Genomic DNA, 21,970 nt, shown 5'->3' on the forward strand with positions numbered 1-21,970 from the left:
GTGTTTTTCCAAAGTTATCAACATTTTTATGTTTGGCGTTCTGGAACCCACGTTATCTCAGGCTGAAAACGCGTTTTCTGCATTGTGCCATAACTTTGCAGGGAAGCTTCAGAACATGAAATTTTCACCTCCCACTATAGCAGACAGTGTCTTTCTAGTAGTTGCACATCAAATCTAAGCTGTCTGAAGTGTTTTTCCAAAGTTATCAACATTTTTATGTGTGGCGTTCCGGAACCCACCTTATCTCAGCCTGAAAACGCGTTTTACATATTTTGCCATAACTTTGCAGGGAAGCTTCAGAAGATGAAATTTTAACATCCCACTATAGCAGAAAGGGTCTTTCTAGCAGTTGCACATCAAATCTAAGTTGTCTGAAGTGTTTTTCCAAAGTTATCAACATTTTTATGTTTGGCGTTCTGGAACCCACCTTATCTCAGGCTGAAAACGCGTTTTCTGCATTGTGCCATAACTTTGTAGGGAAGCTTCAGAACATGAAATTTTCAACTCCCACTATAGCAGAAAGGGTCTTTCTAGTAGTTGCACATCAAATCTAAGCTGTCTGAAGTGTTTTTCCAAAGTTATCAATATTTTTATGTTTGGCTTTCCGGAATCGACCTTATCTCAGGCTGAAAACGCGTTTCCTGCATTGTGCCATAACTTTCCAGGGATGCTTCAGAACATGAAATTTTCACCTCCCACTGTAGCAGAAAGGGTCTTTCTAGTAGTTGCACATCAAATCTAAGCTGTCTGAAGTGTTTTTCCAAAGTTATCAACATTTTTATGTTTGGCGTTCCGGAACCCACCTTATCTCAGGCTGTGAGCGCGTTTTCTGCATTGTGGCATAACTTTGGAGGAAAGCTTCAGAACATGAAATTTTCAATTCCCATTATAGCAGAAAGGGTCTTTCTCGTACTTGCACATCAAATCTAAGCTGTCTGAAGTGTTTTTCGAAAGTTTTCAACATTTTTATGTTTGGCGTTCCTGAATCGACCTTATCTCAGGCTGAAAATGCGTTTTCTGCAATGTGCCATTACTTTGCAGGGAAGTTTCAGAACATGAAATTTTCAACTCCCACTATAGCAGAATGGGTCTTTCTAGTAGTTGCACATCAAATCTAAGCTGTCTGAAGTGTTTTTCCAAATTTATCAAAATTTTTATGTTCGGCATTCCGGAATCGACCTTATCTCTGGCTGAAAACGCGTTTTCTGCATTGTGCCATAACTTTGCAGGGAAGCTTCAGAACATGACATTTTCACCTCCCACTATAGCAGAAAGGGTCTTTCTAGTAGTTGCACATCAAATCTAAGCTGTCTGAAGTGTTTTTCCAAAGTTATCAATATTTTTATGTTTGGCGTTTCGGAATCGACCTTATCTCAGGCTGAAAACGCATTTCCTGCATTGTGGCATAACTTTGCAATGAAGCTTCAGAACATGAAATTTTCACCTCCCACTGTAGCTAAAAGGGTCTTTCTAGTAGTTGCAGATCAAATCTAAGCTGTCTGAAGTGATTTTCCAAAGTTATCAACATTCTTATGTTTGGCGTTCCGGAATCAAGCTTATCTCAGACTGAAAACGTGTTTTCTGCATTGTGCCATAACTTTGCAGGGAAACTTCAGAACATGAAAATTTCACCTCCAACTATAGCAGAAAGGGTCTTTCTAGTAGTTGCACATCAAATCTAAGCTGTCTGAAGTGTTTTTCCAAAGTTATCAACATTTTTATGTTTAGCGTTCCGGATCGCACCTTATTGAAAACGCCTTTTCTGCATTGTGCCATAACTTTGCAGGGAAGCTTCAGAACTTGACATTTTCACCTCCCACTATTGCAGAAATGGTCTTTCTAGTAGTTGCACATCAAACTAAGCTGTCTGATGTGTTTTTCGAAAGTTATCAACATTTTTTTGTTTGGCGTTCCGGAACCCACCTTATCTCAGGCTGAAAACGCGTTTTCTGCTCTGTGGCATAACTTTGCAGGGAAGCTTCGGAACATGACATTTTCACATCCCACTATAGCAGAAAGGGTCTTTCTAGTAGTTGCACATCAAATCTAAGCTGTCTGAAGTGTATTTCCAAAGTTATAAACATTTTAATGTTTGGCGTTACGGAATCGACCTTATCTCAGGCTGAAAACGCGTTTTACGCATTGTGCCATAACTTCTCAGGGAAGCTTCAGAACATGAAATGTTCACCTCCCACTATAGCTGAAAGGGTTTTTCTAATAGTTGCACATCAAATCTAAGCTGTCTGAAGTGTTTTTCCAAAGTTATCAACATTCTTATGTTTGGCGTTTCGGAATCAACCTTATCTCAGGCTGAAAACGCGTTTTCAGCATTGTGCCATCACTTTGCAGGAAAGCTGCAGAATATTAAATTTTCACCTCCCACTATAGCAGAAAGGGTCTTTCTAGTAGTTGCACATCAAATCTAAGCTGTCTGAAGTGTTTTTTCAAAGTTATCATATTTTTATGTTTGGCGTTCCGTAATTGACCTTGTCTCATGCTGAAAACGCGTTTTCTGCATTGTGCCATAACTTTGCAGGGAAGCTTCAGAACATGACATTTCAACATCCCACTATAGCAGAAAGGGTCTTTCTAGTAGTTGCACATCAAATCTAAGCTGTTTGAAGTGTTTTTCCAAAGTTATCAACATTTTTATGTTTGGCGTTCCGGAATCGACCTTATCTCAGGCTGAAAACACGATTTACGCATTCTGCCATAACTTTGCAGGGAAGCTTCAGAACATGAAATTTTCATATCCCACTATAGCAGAAAGGGTCTTTCTTGTAGTCTCACATCAAATCTAAGCTGTCTGAAGTGTTTTTCCAAAGTTATCAACATTTTTATGTTTGGCGCTCCGGAATCGAACTTATCTCAGGCTGAAAACGCGTTTTCTGCATTGTGCCATGACTTTGCAGGGAAGCTTCAGAACATGAAATTTTTACCTCCCACTATAGCAGAAAGGGTCTTTCTAGTAGTTGCACATCAAATCTAAGCTGTCTTGAAGTATTTTTCTAAAGTTATCAACATTTTTATGTTTGGCGTTCCGGAACCCACCTTATCTCAGCCTGAAAACGCGTTTTACATGTTTTGCCATAACTTTGGAGGGAAGCTTCAGAACATGAAATTTTTACATCCCACTATAGCAGAAAGGGTCTTTCTAGTAGTTGCACATCAAATCTAAGCTGTCTGAAGTGTTTTTCCAAAGTTATCAACATTTTTATGTTTGTCGTTCTGGAACCCACCTTATCTCAGGCTAAAAACGCGTTTTCTGCATTGTGCCGTAACTTTGCAGGGAGACTTCAGAACATGAAATTTTCTCCTCCCACTATAGCAGAAAGGGTATTTCTAGTAGTTGCACATCAAATCTAAGCTGTCGAAAGTGTTTTTCCAAAGTTATCAACATTTTTATTTTTGGCGTTTCGGAAGCGAACTTATCTCCGGATGAAAACGCGTTTCCTGCATTGTTGCAAAACTTTGCAGGGATGCTTCAGAACAAGAAATGTTCGCCTCCCACTATAGCAGATAGGGTCTTTCGAGGAGTTGCACATCAAATCTAAGCTGTCTGAAGTGTTTTTCCAAAGTTATCAACATTTTTATGTTTGGCGTTCTGGAACCCACCTTATCTCAGGCTGAAAACGCGTTTTCTGCATTGTGCCATAACTTTGCAGGGAAGCTTCAGAACATGAAATTTTCACCTCCCACTATAGCAGACAGTGTCTTTCTAGTAGTTGCACATCAAATCTAAGCTGTCTGAAGTGTTTTTCCAAAGTTATCAACATTCTTATGTTTGGCGTTCCGGAATCAACCTTATCTGAGGCTGAAAACGCGTTTTACGCATTGTGCCATAACTTTGCAGGAAAGCTTCAGAACATGAAATTTTCATCTCCCACTATAGCAGAAAGGGTCTTTCTAGTAGTTTCACATCAAATCTAAGCTGTCTGAAGTGTTTTTCCAAAGTTATCAATATTTTTATGTTTGGCGTTCCGGAATCGACCTTATCTCAGGCTGAAAACGCGTTTCCTGGATTATTGCATAACTTTGCAGGGATGCTTCAGAACATGAAATGTTCGCCTCCCACTATAGCAGATAGGGTCTTTCGAGGAGTTGCACATCAAATCTAAGCTTTCTGAAGTGTTTTTCCAAAGTTATCAACATTTTTATGTTTGGCGTTCTGGAACCCACCTTATCTCAGGCTGAAAACGCGTTTTCTGCATTGTGCCATAACTTTGTAGGGAAGCTTATGTTTGGCGTTCCAGAAACAACCTTATCTCAGGCTGAAAATGCGTTTTACATATTTTGCCATAACTTTGCAAGGAAGCTTCAGAACATGAAATTTTAACATCCCACTATAGCAGAAAGGGTCTTTCTAGTAGTTGCACATCAAATCTAAGTTGTCTGAAGTGTTTTTCCAAAGTTATCAACATTCTTATGTTTGGCGATCCGGAATCAACCTTATCTCAGGCTGAAAACGCGTTTTACGCATTGTGCCATAACTTTGCAGGAAAGCTTCAGAACATGAAATTTTCAACTCCCACTATAGCAGAAAGGGTCTTTCTAGTAGTTGCACATCAAATCTAAGCTGTCTGAAGTGTTTTTCCAAAGTTATCAATATTTTTATGTTTGGCGTTCCGGAATCGACCTTATCTCAGGCTGAAAACGCGTTTCCTGGATTATTGCATAACTTTGCAGGGATGCTTCAGAACATGAAATGTTCGCCTCCCACTATAGCAGATAGGGTCTTTCGAGGAGTTGCACATCAAATCTAAGCTTTCTGAAGTGTTTTTCCAAAGTTATCAACATTTTTATGTTTGGCGTTCTGGAACCCACCTTATCTCAGGCTGAAAACGCGTTTTCTGCATTGTGCCATAACTTTGTAGGGAAGCTTATGTTTGGCGTTCCAGAAACAACCTTATCTCAGGCTGAAAATGCGTTTTACATATTTTGCCATAACTTTGCAAGGAAGCTTCAGAACATGAAATTTTAACATCCCACTATAGCAGAAAGGGTCTTTCTCGTAGTTGCACATCAAATCTAAGTTGTCTGAAGTGTTTTTCCAAAGTTATCAACATTCTTATGTTTGGCGATCCGGAATCAACCTTATCTCAGGCTGAAAACGCGTTTTACGCATTGTGCCATAACTTTGCAGGAAAGCTTCAGAACATGAAATTTTCAACTCCCACTATAGCAGAAAGGGTCTTTCTAGTAGTTGCACATCAAATCTAAGCTGTCTGAAGTGTTTTTCCAAAGTTATCAATATTTTTATGTTTGGCTTTCCGGAATCGACCTTATCTCAGGCTGAAAACGCGTTTCCTGCATTGTGCCATAACTTTGCAGGGAAACTTCAGAACATGAAATTTTCACGCCCAACTATAGCAGAAAGGTTCTTTCTAGTAGTTGCACATCAAATCTAAGCTGTCTGAAGTGTTTTTCCAAAGTTATCAACATTTTTATGTTTGTCGTTCTGGAACCCACCTTATCTCAGGCTGAAAACGCGTTTTCTGCATTGTGCCGTAACTTTGCAGGGAGACTTCAGAACATGAAATTTTCTCCTCCCACTATAGCAGAAAGGGTATTTCTAGTAGTTGCACATCAAATCTTAGCAGTCTGAAGTGTTTTTCCAAAGTTCTGAACATTTTTATGTTTGGCTTCTGAAATCAATCTTATCTCAGGCTGAAAACGCGTTTTACGTACTGTGCCATGACTTTGCTGGGAAGCTTCAGAACATGAAATTTTAACCTCCCACTATAGCAGAAAAGGTCCTTCCAGTATTTGCACATCAAATCTAAGCTGTCTGAAGTGTTTTTCCAAAGTTATCAACCTTTTTATGTTTGGCGTTCTGGAACCCAATTTATCTCAGGCTGAAAACGCGTTTTCTGCATTGTGCCATAACTTTGCAGGGAAGCTTGAGAACATGAAGTTTTAACCTCCCACTATAGTAGAAAGGGTCATTCTAGTAGTTGCACATAAAATCTAAGCTGTCTTGAAGTGTTTTTCTGAAGTTATTGACATTTTTATGTTTGGCGTTCCGGAACCTACCTTATCTCAGCCTGAAAACGCGTTTTACATATTTTGCCATAACTTTGCAGGGAAGCTTCAGAACATGAAATTTTCACCTCCCACTGTAGCTAAAAGGGTCTTTCTAGTAGTTGCACATCAAATCTAAGCTGTCTGAAGTGTTTTTCCAAAGTTATCAACATTTTTATGTTTGGCGTTCTGGAACCCACCTAATCTCGGGCTGAAAACGCGTTTCCTGCATTGTTGCATAACTTTGCAGGGATGCTTCACAACATGAAATGTTCGCCTCCCACTATAGCAGATAGGGTCTTTCGAGGAGTTGCACATCAAATCTAAGCTGTCTGAAGTGTTTTTCCAAAGTTATCAACATTTTTATGTTTGGCGTTCTGGAACCCACCTAATCTCAGGCTGAAATCGCGTTTTCTGCACTGTGCCATAACTTTGCAGGGAAGCTTCAGAACATGAAATTTTCACCTCCTACTATATCAGAAAGGGTATTTCTAATAGTTGCACATCAAATCTAAGTTGTCTGAAGTGTTTTTCCAAAGTTATCAACATTCTTATGTTTGGCGTTCCGGAATCAACCTTATCGCAGACTGAAAACGTGTTTTCTGCATTATGCCATAACTTTGCAGGGAAACTTCAGAACATGAAATTTTCACGTCCAACTATAGCACAAAGGTTCTTTCTAGTAGTTGCACATCAAATCTAAGCTGTCTGAAGTGTTTTTCGAAAGTTATCAACATTTTTATGTTTGGCGTTCCGGAACCCACCTTATCTCAGACTGAAAACGCGTTTTACGCATTGTGCCATAACTTTGCAGGAAAGCATCAGAACATGAAATTTTCAACTCCCACTATAGCAGAAAGGGTCTTTCTAGTAGTTGCACATCAAATCTAAGCTGTCTGAAGTGTTTTTCCAAAGTTATCAATATTTTTATGTTTGGCTTTCCGGAATCGACCTTATCTCAGGCTGAAAACGCGTTTCCTGCATTGTGGCATAACTTTGCAGGGATGCTTCAGAACATGAAATTTTCACCTCCCACTGTAGCAGAAAGGGTCTTTCTAGTAGTTGCACATCATATCTAAGCTGACTGATGTGTTTTTCCGAAGTTATTAACATTTTTATGTTTGGCGTTCCGGAATCGACCTTATCTCAGGCTGAAAACGCCTTTTACACATTGTTTCATAACTTTGCCGGGAAGGTTGAGAACATCAAATTTTCACCTACAACTATAGCAGAAAGGGTCTTTCTAGTAGTTGCACATCAAATCTAAGCTGTCTGAAGTGTTTTTCCAAAGTTATCAACATTTTTATGTTTGGAGTTCCGGAACCCACCTTATCTCAGGCTGTGAGCGCGTTTTCTGCATTGTGCCATAACTTTGGAGGAAAGCTTCAGAACATGAAATTTTCAATTCCCATTATAGCAGAAAGGGTCTTTCTCGTACTTGCACATCAAATCTTAGCTGTCTGAAGTGTTTTTTGAAAGTTTTCAACATTCTTATGTTTGGCGTTCCGGAATCAACCTTATCGCAGACTGAAAACGTGTTTTCTGCATTGTGCCATAACTTTGCAGGGAAACTTCAGAACATGAAATTTTCACGTCCAACTATAGCACAAAGGTTCTTTCTAGTAGTTGCACATCAAATCTAAGCTGTCTGAAGTGTTCTTCCAAAGTTATCAACATTTTTATGTTTGGCATTCCGGAATCCACCTTATCTCAGGCTGTAAACGCTTTTTTTGCATTGTGCCATAACTTTGGAGGGAAGCTTCAGAACATGAAATTTTCAATTCCCATTATAACAGAAAGGGTCTTTCTCATACTTGCACATCAAATCTAAGCTATCTGAAGTGTTCTTCCAAAGTTATCAACATTTTTATGTTTGGCATTCCGGTATCGACCTTATCTCAGGCTGTAAACGCTTTTTTTGCATTGTGCCATAACATTGGAGGGAAGCTTCAGAACATGAAATTTTCAATTCCCATTATAACAGAAAGGGTCTTTCTCATACTTGCACATCAAATCTAAGCTGTCTGAAGTGTTTTTTCAAAGTTATCAACATTCTTATGTTTGGCGTTTCGGAAACAACCTTATCTCAGGCTGAAAACGCGTTTTCAGCATTGTGCCATCACTTTGCAGGAAAGCTGCAGAATATAAAATTTTCACCTCCCACTATAGCAGAAAGGGTCTTTCTAGTAGTTGCACATCAAATCTATGCTGTCTGAAGTGTTTTTTCAAAGTTATCATCATTTTTATGTTTGGCGTGCCGGAATCGACCTTATCTCAGGCTGAATACGCGATTTACGCATTCTGCCATAACTTTGCAGGGAATCTTGAGAACACGAAATTTTCATATCCCACTATAGCAGAAAGGGTCTTTCTAGTAGTTCCACATCAAATCTAAGCTGACTGAAGTGCTTTTCGATAGTTTTCAACATTTTTATATTTGGTGTTCCTGAATCGACCTTATCTCTGGCTGAAAACGCGTTTCCTGCATTGTGCCATAACATTGCAGGGAAACTTCAGAACATGAAATTTTCACCTCCCACTATAGCAGAAAGGGTCTTTCTAGTAGTTGCACATCAAATCTAATCTGTCTGAAGTGTTTTTTCAAAGTTATCATATTTTTATGTTTGGCGTTCTGTAATTGACCTTGTCTCATGCTGAAAACGCGTTTTCTGCATTGTGCCATAACTTTGCTGGGAAGCTTCAGAACATGACATTTCAACATCCCACTATAGCAGAAAGGGTCTTTCCAGTAGTTGCACATCAAATCTAAGCTGTCTGAAGTGTTTTTCCAAAGTTATCAACATTCTTATGTTTGGCGTTTCGGAATCAACCTTATCTCAGGCTGAAAACGCGTTTTCTGCATTGTGCCATAACTTTGCAGGGAAGCTTTAGAACATGAAATTTTCACCTCCCACTTCAGCAGAAAGGGTCTTTCTAGTAGTTGCACATCAAATCTAAGCTGTCTGTAGAGTTTTTCCTGAGTTATCAACATTTTTATGTTTGCCGTTCCGGAATCGACCTTATCTCAGTCAGAAAATGCGTTTTCTGCATTGTGCCATAACTTTGCAGGGAAGCTTCAGAACATGAAATTTTCTCCTCCCACTATAGCAGAAAGGGTCTTTCTAGTAGTTACACATCAAATCTAAGCTGTCTGTAGAGTTTTTCCTGAGTTATCAACATTTTCATGTTTGGCGTTCTGAAATCAACCTCATCTCAGGCTGAAAACGCGTTTTACGCATTGTGCCATAACTTTGCAGGGAAGCTTCAGAACATGATATTTTCGCCTCCCACTATAGCAGAAAGGGTCTTTCTCGTAGTTGCACATCAAATCTAAGCTGTCTGAAGTGTTTTTCGAAAGTTATCAACATTTTTATGTTTGGCGTTCCGGAACCCACCTTATCTCAGACTGAAAACGCGTTTTACGCATTGTGCCATAACTTTGCAGGAAAGCATCAGAACATGAAATTTTCAACTCCCACTATAGCAGAAAGGGTCTTTCTAGTAGTTGCACATCAAATCTAAGCTGTCTGAAGTGTTTTTCCAAAGTTATCAATATTTTTATGTTTGGCTTTCCGGAATCGACCTTATCTCAGGCTGAAAACGCGTTTCCTGCATTGTGGCATAACTTTGCAGGGATGCTTCAGAACATGAAATTTTCACCTCCCACTGTAGCAGAAAGGGTCTTTCTAGTAGTTGCACATCATATCTAAGCTGACTGATGTGTTTTTCCGAAGTTATTAACATTTTTATGTTTGGCGTTCCGGAATCGACCTTATCTCAGGCTGAAAACGCCTTTTACACATTGTTTCATAACTTTGCCGGGAAGGTTGAGAACATCAAATTTTCACCTACAACTATAGCAGAAAGGGTCTTTCTAGTAGTTGCACATCAAATCTAAGCTGTCTGAAGTGTTTTTCCAAAGTTATCAACATTTTTATGTTTGGAGTTCCGGAACCCACCTTATCTCAGGCTGTGAGCGCGTTTTCTGCATTGTGCCATAACTTTGGAGGAAAGCTTCAGAACATGAAATTTTCAATTCCCATTATAGCAGAAAGGGTCTTTCTCGTACTTGCACATCAAATCTTAGCTGTCTGAAGTGTTTTTTGAAAGTTTTCAACATTCTTATGTTTGGCGTTCCGGAATCAACCTTATCGCAGACTGAAAACGTGTTTTCTGCATTGTGCCATAACTTTGCAGGGAAACTTCAGAACATGAAATTTTCACGTCCAACTATAGCACAAAGGTTCTTTCTAGTAGTTGCACATCAAATCTAAGCTGTCTGAAGTGTTCTTCCAAAGTTATCAACATTTTTATGTTTGGCATTCCGGAATCCACCTTATCTCAGGCTGTAAACGCTTTTTTTGCATTGTGCCATAACTTTGGAGGGAAGCTTCAGAACATGAAATTTTCAATTCCCATTATAACAGAAAGGGTCTTTCTCATACTTGCACATCAAATCTAAGCTGTCTGAAGTGTTCTTCCAAAGTTATCAACATTTTTATGTTTGGCATTCCGGTATCGACCTTATCTCAGGCTGTAAACGCTTTTTTTGCATTGTGCCATAACATTGGAGGGAAGCTTCAGAACATGAAATTTTCAATTCCCATTATAACAGAAAGGGTCTTTCTCATACTTGCACATCAAATCTAAGCTGTCTGAAGTGTTTTTTCAAAGTTATCAACATTCTTATGTTTGGCGTTTCGGAATCAACCTTATCTCAGGCTGAAAACGCGTTTTCAGCATTGTGCCATCACTTTGCAGGAAAGCTGCAGAATATAAAATTTTCACCTCCCACTATAGCAGAAAGGGTCTTTCTAGTAGTTGCACATCAAATCTATGCTGTCTGAAGTGTTTTTTCAAAGTTATCATCATTTTTATGTTTGGCGTGCCGGAATCGACCTTATCTCAGGCTGAATACGCGATTTACGCATTCTGCCATAACTTTGCAGGGAATCTTGAGAACACGAAATTTTCATATCCCACTATAGCAGAAAGGGTCTTTCTAGTAGTTCCACATCAAATCTAAGCTGACTGAAGTGCTTTTCGATAGTTTTCAACATTTTTATATTTGGTGTTCCTGAATCGACCTTATCTCTGGCTGAAAACGCGTTTCCTGCATTGTGCCATAACATTGCAGGGAAACTTCAGAACATGAAATTTTCACCTCCCACTATAGCAGAAAGGGTCTTTCTAGTAGTTGCACATCAAATCTAATCTGTCTGAAGTGTTTTTTCAAAGTTATCATATTTTTATGTTTGGCGTTCTGTAATTGACCTTGTCTCATGCTGAAAACGCGTTTTCTGCATTGTGCCATAACTTTGCTGGGAAGCTTCAGAACATGACATTTCAACATCCCACTATAGCAGAAAGGGTCTTTCCAGTAGTTGCACATCAAATCTAAGCTGTCTGAAGTGTTTTTCCAAAGTTATCAACATTCTTATGTTTGGCGTTTCGGAATCAACCTTATCTCAGGCTGAAAACGCGTTTTCTGCATTGTGCCATAACTTTGCAGGGAAGCTTTAGAACATGAAATTTTCACCTCCCACTTCAGCAGAAAGGGTCTTTCTAGTAGTTGCACATCAAATCTAAGCTGTCTGTAGAGTTTTTCCTGAGTTATCAACATTTTTATGTTTGCCGTTCCGGAATCGACCTTATCTCAGTCAGAAAATGCGTTTTCTGCATTGTGCCATAACTTTGCAGGGAAGCTTTAGAACATGAAATTTTCACCTCCCACTATAGCAGAAAGGATATTTCTAGTAGTTGCACAACAAACTAAGCTGTCTGAAGTGTTTTTCGAAAGTTATCAACATTTTTATGTTTGGCGTTCTGGAATCGACCTTATCTCAGGATGAAAAATCGTTTTCTGTATTGTCCCATAACTTTGCAGGGAAGCTTCAGAACATGAAATTTTCTCCTCCCACTATAGCAGAAAGGGTCTTTCTAGTAGTTACACATCAAATCTAAGCTGTCTGTAGAGTTTTTCCTGAGTTATCAACATTTTCATGTTTGGCGTTCTGAAATCAACCTCATCTCAGGCTGAAAACGCGTTTTACGCATTGTGCCATAACTTTGCAGGGAAGCTTCAGAACATGATATTTTCGCCTCCCACTATAGCAGAAAGGGTCTTTCTCGTAGTTGCACATCAAATCTAAGCTGTCTGAAGTGTTTTTCCAAAGTTATCAACATTTTTATGTTTGGCGTTCTGGAAACCACCTTATCTCAGGCTTAAAACAGGTTTTCTGCATTGTGCCATGACTTTGCAGGGAAGCTTCAGAACATGAAATTTTCACCTCCCCCTATAGCAGAAAGGGTCTTTCTCGTAGTTGCACATCAAATCTAAGCTGTCTGTACAGTTTTTCCGGAGTTATCAACATTTTTATGTTTGGCGTTCTGAAATCAACCTCATCTCAGGCTGAAAACGCGTTTTCTGCGTTGTGCCATAACTTTGCAGGGAAGCTTTAGAACATTAAATTTTCACCTCCCACTTCAGCAGAAAGGGTCTTTCTAGTAGTTGCACATCAAATCTAAGCTGTCTGTAGAGTTTTTCCTGAGTTATCAACATTTTTATGTTTGGCGTTCCGGAATCGACCTTATCTCAGGCAGAAAACGCGTTTTCTGCATTGTGCCATAACTTTGCAGGGAAGCTTTAGAACATGAAATTTTCCCCTCCCACTAGAGCAGAAAGGGTCTTTCTAGTAGTTGCACATCAAATCGAAGCTGTCTGAAGTGTTTTTCCAAAGTTATCAACACTTTTATGTTTGCCGTTCCGGAATCGACCTTATCTCAGGCTGAAAACACGATTTACGCATTCCGCCATAATTTTGCAGGGAAGCTTCAGAAGCTATCTGTAGAGTTTTTCCTGAGTTATCAACATTTTTATGTTTGGCGTTCTGAAATCAACCTCATCTCAGGCTGAAAACGCGTTTTACGCATTTTGCCATAACTTTGCAGGGAAGCTTCAGAACAAGAAATTTTCACCTCCCACTATAGCAGAAAGGGTCTTTCGAGTAGTTGCACATCAAATCTAAGCTGTCTGAAGTGTTTTTCCAAAGTTATCAACATTTTGATGTTTGGCGTTCCGGAATCGACCTTATCTGAGGATGAAAACGCGTTTTCTGCATTGTGCCAAAACTTTGCAGGAAAGCTTAAGAACATGAAATTTTCACCTCCCACTATACCAGAAAGGGTCTTTCTAGTACTTGCACATCAAATCTAAGCTGTCTGAAGTGTTTTTCTGAAGTTACTAACAGTTTTATGTTTGGCGTTCCGGAATTGACCTTATGTGAGGCTGAACACGAGTTTTCTGCATTGTGCCATAACTTTGCAGGGAAGCTTCAGAACATGAAAATTTCACCTCCCACTATAGCAGAAAGGGTCTTTCTAGTAGTTGCACATCAAATCTAAGCTGTCTGAAGTGTTTTTCCAAAGTTATCAACATTTTTATGTTTGGCGTTCTGGAACCCACCTTATCTCAGGATGAAAACGCGTTTTCTGCATTGTGCCATAACTTTGTAGGGAGACTTCAGAACATGAAATTTTCTCCTCCCACTATAGCAGAAAGGGTATTTCTAGTAGTTGCACATCAAATCTAAGCTGTCTGAAGTGTTTTTCGAAAGTTTTCAACATTTTTATGTTTGGTGTTCCTGAATCGACCTTATCTCAGGCCGAAAACGCGTTTTCTGCATTGTGCCATAACTTTGCAGGGAAGCTTCAGAACATGAAAATTTCACCTCCCACGACAGCAGAAAGGGTCTTTCGAGTAGGTGCACATCAAATCAAAGCTGTTTGAAGTGTTTTTCCAAAGTTATCAACACTTTTATGTTTGGCGTTCCGGAATCGACCTTATCTCAGGCTGTAAACACGATTTACGCATTCTGCCATAACTTTGCAGGGAAGCTTCAGAACATGAAATTTTTACCTCCCACTATAGCAGAAACGGTCTTTCTAGTAGTTGCACATCAAATCGAAGCTGTCTGTAGAGTTTTTCCAAAGTTATCAACATTTTTATGTTTGGCGATTTGAAATCAACCTCATCTCAGGCTGAAAATGCGTTTAACGCATTGTGCCATAACTTTGCAGGGAAGCTTCAGAAAATGAAATTTTAACCTCCCACTATAGCAGAAAGGGTCTTTCTAGTAGTTGCACATCAAATCTAAGCTGTCGAAAGTGTTTTTCCAAAGTTATCAACATTTTTATGTTTGGCGTTTCGGAATTGACCTTATCTCCGCCTGAAAACGCGTTTTCTGCATTGTGCCATAACTTTGCAGGGAAGCTTAAGAACATGAAATTTTCACCTCCCACTAGAGTAGAAAGGGTATTTCTAGTAGTTGCACATCAAATATAAGCTGTCTGTAGAGTTTTTCCTGAGTTAACAACATTTTTATGTTTGGCGTTCTGAAATCAACCTCATCTCAGGCTGAAAACGCGTTTCACGCATTGCGCCATAACTTTGCAGGGAAGCTTCAGAACATGATATTTTCACCTCCCACTATAGCAGAAAGGGTCTTTCTCGTAGTTGCACATCAAAACTAAGCTGTCTGAAGTGTTTTTCGAAAGTTTTCAACATTTTTATGTTTGGTGTTCCTGAATCGACCTTATCTCAGGCCGAAAACGCGTTTTCTGCATTGTGCCATAACTTTGCAGGGAAGCTTCAGAACATGAAAGTTTCACCTCCCACTATAGCAGAAAGGGTCTTTCTAGTAGATGCACATCAAATCTAAGCTGTCTGAAGTGTTTTCCCAAAGTTATCAACATTTTTATGTTTGGCGTTCTGGAACCCACCTTATCTCAGGCTGAAAACACGTTTTCTGCATTGTGCCATCACTTTGCAGGGAAGCTTCAGAACATGAAATTTTCACCTCCCACTACAGCAGAAAGGGTCTTTCTAGTAGTTGCAGAACAAATCTAAGCTGTCTGAAGTGTTTTTCCAAAGTTATCAACATTTTTATGTTTGGCGTTCTGGAACCCACCTTATCTCAGGCTGAAAACGCGTTTTCTGCATTGTGCCATTACTTTGCAGGTAGACTTCAGAACATGAAATTTTCTCCTCCCACTATTGCAGAAAGGGTATTTCTAGTAGTTGCACATCAAATCTAAGTTGTCTGAAGTGTTTTTCCAAAGTTATCAACATTCTTATGTTTGGCGTTCCGGAACCCACCTTATTTCAGCCTGAAAACGCGTTTTACATGTTTTGCCATAACTTTGAGGGAAGCTTCAGAACATGAAATTTTAACATCCCACTATAGCAGAAAGGGTATTTCTAGTAGTTGCACATCAAATCTAAGCTTTCTGAAGTGTATTTCCAAAGTTATCAACATTTTTATGTTTGGCGTTCTGGAACCCACCTAATCTCAGGCTGAAAACGCGTTTTCTGCATTGTGCCATCACTTTGCAGGGAAGCTTCAGAACATGAAATTTTCACCTCCCACTACAGCAGAAAGGGTCTTTCTAGTAGTTGCAGAACAAATCTAAGCTGTCTGAAGTGTTTTTCGAAAGTTATCAACATTTTTATGTTTGGCGTTCCGGAATCGACCTTATCTCCGGCTGAAAACGCGTTTTCTGCATTGTGCCATAACTTTGCAGGGAAGCTTCAGAACATGAAATTTTAACCTCCCACTATGGCAGAGAAGGTCATTCTAGTAGTTGCACATCAAATCTAAGCTGTCTTGAAGTGTTTTTCTAAAGTTATCAACATTTTTATGTTTGGCGTTCCGGAACCCACCTTATCTCAGTCTGAAAACGCGTTTTACATATTTTGCCATAACTTTGCAGGGAAGCTTCAGAACATGAAATTTTCACGTCCCACTATAGCAGAAAGGGTCGTTCTAGTAGTTGCATATCAAATCTAAGCTGTCTGAAGCGTTTTTCGAAAGTTATCAACATTTTTATGTTTGGCGTTCCGGAATCGACCTTATAACAGGATGAAAAATCGTTTTCTGCATTGTCCCATAACTTTGCAGGGAAGCTTCAGAACATGAAATGTTCATCTGCCACTATAGCAGAAAGGGTCTTTCTAGTAGTTGCACATCAAATCTAAGCTGTCTGTAGTGTTTTTCTAAAGTTCTCAACATTTTTATGTTTGGCGTTCTGAAATCAACCTCATCTCAGGCTGAAAACGCGTTTCACGCATTGTGCCATAACTTTGCAGGGAAGCTTCATAACATGAAATTTTAACCTTCCATTATAGCAGAAAAGGTCATTCTAGTAGTTGCACATCAAATCTAAGCTGTCTTGAAGTGTTTTTCTAAAGTTATCAACATTTTTATGTTTGGCGTTCCGGAACCCACCTTATCTCAGGCTGAAAACGCGTTTTACGCATTGTGCCATAACTTTGCAGGGAAGCTTCAGAACATGAAATGTTCGCCTCCCACTATAGCAGATAGGGTCTTTCTAGTAGTTGCACATCAAATCTAAGCTGTCTGAAGTGTTTTTCCAAAGTTTTCAACATTTTTATGTTTGGTGTTCCTGAATCGACCTTATCTCAGGCCGAAAACGCGTTTTCTGCATTGTGCCATAACTTTGCAGGGAAGCTTCAGAACATGAAAATTTCACCTCCCACTATAGCAGAAAGGGTCTTTCTAGTAGATGCACATCAAATCTAAGCTGTCTGAAGTGTTTTTCCAAAGTTATCAACATTATTATGTTTGGCGTTCCGGAATCGACCTTATCTCAGGCTGAAAACGCGTTTTCTGCATTGTGCCATAACTTTGCAGGGGAGCTTCAGAACATGAAATTTTAACCTCCCACTATAGCAGAATGGGTCTTTCTAGTAGTTGCACATCAAATCTTAGCTGTCTGAAGTGTTTTTCTAAAGTTCTCAGCATTTTTATGTTTGGCGTTCTGAAATCAACCTCATCTCAGGCTGAAAACGTGTTTTCTGCATTGTGCCATAACTTTGCATGGAAGCTTCAGAACATGAAATTTTAACCTCCCATTATAGCAGAAAAGGTCATTCTAGTAGTTGCACATCAAATCTAAGCTGTCTTGACGTGTTTTTCTAAAGTTATCAACATTTTTATGTTTGGCGTTCCGGAACCCACCTTATCTCAGACTGAAAACGCGTTTTACATATTTTGCCATAACTTTGCAGGGAAGCTTAAGAACATGAAATTTTAACATCCCACTATAGCAGAAATGGTCTTTCTAGTAGTTGCACATCAAATCTAAGCTGTCTGAAGTGTTTTTCGAAAGTTTTCAACATTTTTATGTTTGGTGTTCCTGAATCGACCTTATCTCAGGCCGAAAACGCGTTTTCTGCATTGTGCCATAACTTTGCAGGGAAGCTTCAGAACATGAAAATTTCACCTCCCACTATAGCAGAAAGGGTCTTTCGAGTAGATGCACATCAAATCTAAGCTGTCTGAAGTGTTTTTCGAAAGTTTTCAACATTTTTATGTTTGGTGTTCCTGAATCGACCTTATCTCTGGCCGAAAACGGGTTTTCTGCATTGTGCCATAACTTTGCAGGGAAGCTTCAGAACATGAAAATTTCACGTCCCACTATAGCAGAAAGGGTCTTTCTAGTAGATGCACATCAAATCTAAGCTGTCTGAAGTGTTTTTCCAAAGTTATCAACATTTTTATGTTTGGCGTTCTGGAACCCACCTTAGCTCAAGCTGAAAACGCGTTTTCTGCATTGTGCCATAACTATTCAGGGAAGCTTCAGAACATGAAATGTTCGCCTCCCACTATAGCAGATAGGGTCTTTCTAGTATTTGCACATCAAATCTAAGCTGTCTGAAGTGTTTTTCCAAAGTTATCAACATTTTTATGTTTGGCGTTCTGGAACCCACCTTATCTCATGCTGAAAACGCGTTTTCTTCATTGTGCCATATCTTTGAAGGGAAGCTTCAGAACATGAAATTTTCACCTCCCACTAGAGCAGAAAGGGTCTTTCTCGTAGATGCACATCAAATCTAAGCTGTCTGAAGTGTTTTTCGAAAGTTTTCAACATTTTTATGTTTGGTGTTCCGGACACGACCTTATCTCAGGCCGAAAACGCGTTTTCTGCATTGTGCCATAACTTTGCAGGGAAGCTTCAGAACATGAAAATTTCACCTCCCACTATAGCAGAAAGGGTCTTTCTAGTAGATGCACATCAAATCTAAGCTGTCGAAAGTGTTTTTCCAAAGTTATCAACATTTTTATGTTTGGCGTTTCGGAATCGACCTTATCTCCGGCTGAAAACCTGTTTTCTGCATTGTGCCATAACTTTGCAGGGAAGCTTCAGAACATGAAATTTTAACCTCCCATTATAGCAGAAAAGGTCATTCTAGTAGTTGCACATCAAATCTAAGCTGTCTTAAAGTGTTTTTCTAAAGTTATCAACATTTTTATGTTTGGCGTTCCGGAACCCACCTTATCTCAGTCTGAAAACGCGTTTTACATATTTTGCCATAACTTTGCAGGGAAGCTTAAGAACATGAAATTTTAACATCCCACTATAGCAGAAATGGTCTTTCTAGTAGTTGCACATCAAATCTAAGCTGTCTGAAGTGTTTTTCCAAAGTTATCAACATTTTTATGTTTGGCGTTCTGAAATCAACCTCATCTCAGGCTGAAAACGCGTTTAACGCATTGTGCCATAACTTTGCAGGGAAGCTTCAGAAAATGAAATTTTCACCTCCCACTAGAGCAGAAAGGGTCTTTCTCGTAGATGCACATCAAATCTAAGCTGTCTGAAGTGTTTTTCGAAAGTTTTCAACATTTTTATGTTTGGTGTTCCTGAATCGACCTTATCTCAGGCCGAAAACGCGTTTTCTGCATTGTGCCATAACTTTGCAGGGAAGCTTCAGAAAATGAAATTTTAACCTCCCACTATAGCAGAAAGGGTCTTTCTAGTAGTTGCACATCAAATCTCAGCTGTCGAAAGTGTTTTTCCAAAGTTATCAACATTTTTATGTTTGGCGTTTCGGAATCGACCTTATCTCCGGCTGAAAACGTGTTTTCTGCATTGTGCCATAACTTTGCAGGGAAGCTTCAGAACATGAAATTTTAACCTCCCATTATAGCAGAAAAGGTCATTCTAGTAGTTGCACATCAAATCTAAGCTGTCTTGAAGTGTTTTTCTAAAGTTATCAACATTTTTATGTTTGGCGTTCCGGAACCCACCTTATCTCAGTCTGAAAACGCGTTTTACATATTTTGCCATAACTTTGCAGGGAAGCTTAAGAACATGAAATTTTAACATCCCACTATAGCAGAAATGGTCTTTCTAGTAGTTGCACATCAAATCTAAGCTGTCTGAAGTGTTTTTCCAAAGTTATCAACATTCTTATGTTTGGCGTTCCGGAATCAACCTTATCTCAGGCTGAAAACACGTTTTCTGCATTGTGCCATAACTTTGCAGTGAAGCTTCAGAACATGAAATTTTCACCTCCCACTACAGCAGAAAGGGTCTTTCTAGTAGTTGCAGAGCAAATCTAAGCTGTCTGAAGTGTTTTTCCAAAGTTATCAACATTCTTATGTTTGGCGTTCCGGAATCAACCTTATCTCAGGCTGAAAACGCGTTTTACGCATTGTGCCATAACTTTGCAGGGAAGCTTCAGAACATGAAATGTTCGCCTCCCACTATAGCAGATAGGGTCTTTCTAGTAGTTGCAGAGCAAATCTAAGCTGTCTGAAGTGTTTTTCCAAAGTTATCAACATTTTTATGTTTGGCGTTCTGGAACCCACGTTATCTCAGGCTGAAAACACGTTTTCTGCATTGTGCCATAACTTTGCAGGGAGACTTCAGAACATGAAATTTTCTCCTCCCACTATAGCAGAAAGGGTCTTTCTAGTAGTTGCACATCAAATCTAAGCTGTCGAAAGTGTTTTTCCAAACATATCAACATTTTTATGTTTGGCGTTTCGGAATCGCCCTTATCTCCGGCTGAAAACGCGTTTTCTGCATTGTGCCATAACTTTGCAGGGAAGCTTCAGAACATGAAATTTTAACCTCCCACTATGGCAGAAAAGGTCATTCTAGTAGTTGCACATCAAATCTAAGCGCATTTTACATATTTTGCCATAACTTTGCAGGGAAGCTTCAGAACATGAAATTTTCACGTCCCACTAAAGCAGAAACGGTCTTTCTATTAGTTGCATATCAAATCTAAGCTGTCTGAAGCGTTTTTCGAAAGTTATCAACATTTTTATGTTTGGCGTTTCGGAATCGACCTTATCTCAGGATGAAAAATCGTTTTCAGCATTGTCCCATAACTTTGCAGGGAAGCTTCAGAACATGAAATTTTAACCTCCCACTGTAGCAGAAAGGGTCTTTCCAGTAGTTGCACATCAAATCTAAGCTGTGTGAAGTGTTTTTCGAAAGTTTTCAACATTTTTATGTTTGGTGTTCCTGAATCGACGTTATCTCAGGCTGAAAACGCGTTTTCTGCATTGTCCCATAACTTTGCATGGAAGCTTCAGAACATGAAATTTTCACTTCCCACTATTGCATAGAGGGTCTTTCTAGTAGTTGCACTTCAAATCTAAGCTATCTGAAATGTTTTTCCCAAAGTTATCAACATTTTTATGTTCGGCGTTCCGGAACCCACCTTATCTCAGGCTGAAAACGCGTTTTCTGTGTTGTGCCATAACTTTGCAGGAATATTTCAAAAATGAAATTGTCACCTCCCACTATAGCAGAAAGGGTCTTTCTAGTAGTTGTACCTCAAATCTAAGCTGTCTGAAGTGTTTTTCCAAAGTTATCAACATTTTTATGTTTCGCGTTCCGGAAAACATCTTATCTCAGGCTGAAAACGCGTTTTCTGCATTGTGCCATAACTTTGAAGGAGAGCTTCAGAACACGAAAGTTTCATCTACCACCATAGCAGAAATTGTCTTTCTAGTAGTTGCACATCAAATCTAAGCTGTCTGAAGTGTTTTTCGAAAGTTATCAACATTTTTATGTTTGGCATTGCAGAATCGATCTTATCTCAGGCTGAAAACGAGTTGTCTGCATTGTGCCATAACTTTGCATGGAAGCTTCAGAACATGAAATTTTCACCTCCCACTATAGCAGAAACGGTCTTTCTAGTCGTTGTACATCAAATCTAAGCTGTCTGAAGTGTTTTTCTAAAGTTATCAACATTTTTATGTTTGGCGTTCCGGAACCCATCTTACCTCAGGCTGAAAACGCGTTTTCTGCATTGTTCCTTAACTTTGCAGGGAAGCTTCAGAACATGAAAGTTTCAACTCCCACTATAACAGACAGGGTCTTTCTAGTAGATGCACATCAAATCTAAGTTGTCTGAAGTGTTTTTCGAAAGCTATCAACATTATTATGTTTGGCGTTCCGGAAACGACCTTATCTCGGGCTGAAAACGCGTTTTCTGCATTGTGCCATAACTTTACAGGGAAGCTTCAGAACATGAAATTTTAACCTCCCACTGTAGCAGAAAGGGTCTTTCTAGTAGTTGCACATCAAATCTAAGCTGGCTGAAGTGTTTTTCCAAAGTTATCAACATTTTTAAGTTTGGCGTTCCGGAACCCACCTTATCTCAGGCTGAAAACGTGTTTTCTGCATTGTGCCATAACTTTGCAGGGAAGCTTCAGAACATGAAATTTTAACCTCCCACTGTAGCAGAAAGGGTCTTTCTAGTAGTTGCACATCAAATCTAAGCTGTCTGATGAGTTTTTCCAAAGTTATCAACATTTTCATGTTTGGCGCTCCGGAACCCACATTATCATAGGCTAAAAACGCGTTTTTTTGCATTGTGCCATAACTTTGCAAGGAAGCTTCAGAACATGAAATTTTCACTTCCCACTATTGCATAGAGGGTCTTTCTAGTAGTTGCACTTCAAATCTAAGCTATCTGAAATGTTTTTCCCAAAGTTATCAACATTTTTATGTTCGGCGTTCCGGAACCCACCTTATCTCAGTCTGAAAACGCGTTTTCTGTGTTGTGCCATAACTTTGCAGGAATGCTTCAAAAATGAAATTGTCACCTCCCACTATAGCAGAAAGG

This window comes from Synchiropus splendidus, chromosome 9 (genome assembly GCF_027744825.2).
Source record: "Synchiropus splendidus isolate RoL2022-P1 chromosome 9, RoL_Sspl_1.0, whole genome shotgun sequence".
NCBI lineage: Eukaryota > Metazoa > Chordata > Actinopteri > Syngnathiformes > Callionymidae > Synchiropus > Synchiropus splendidus.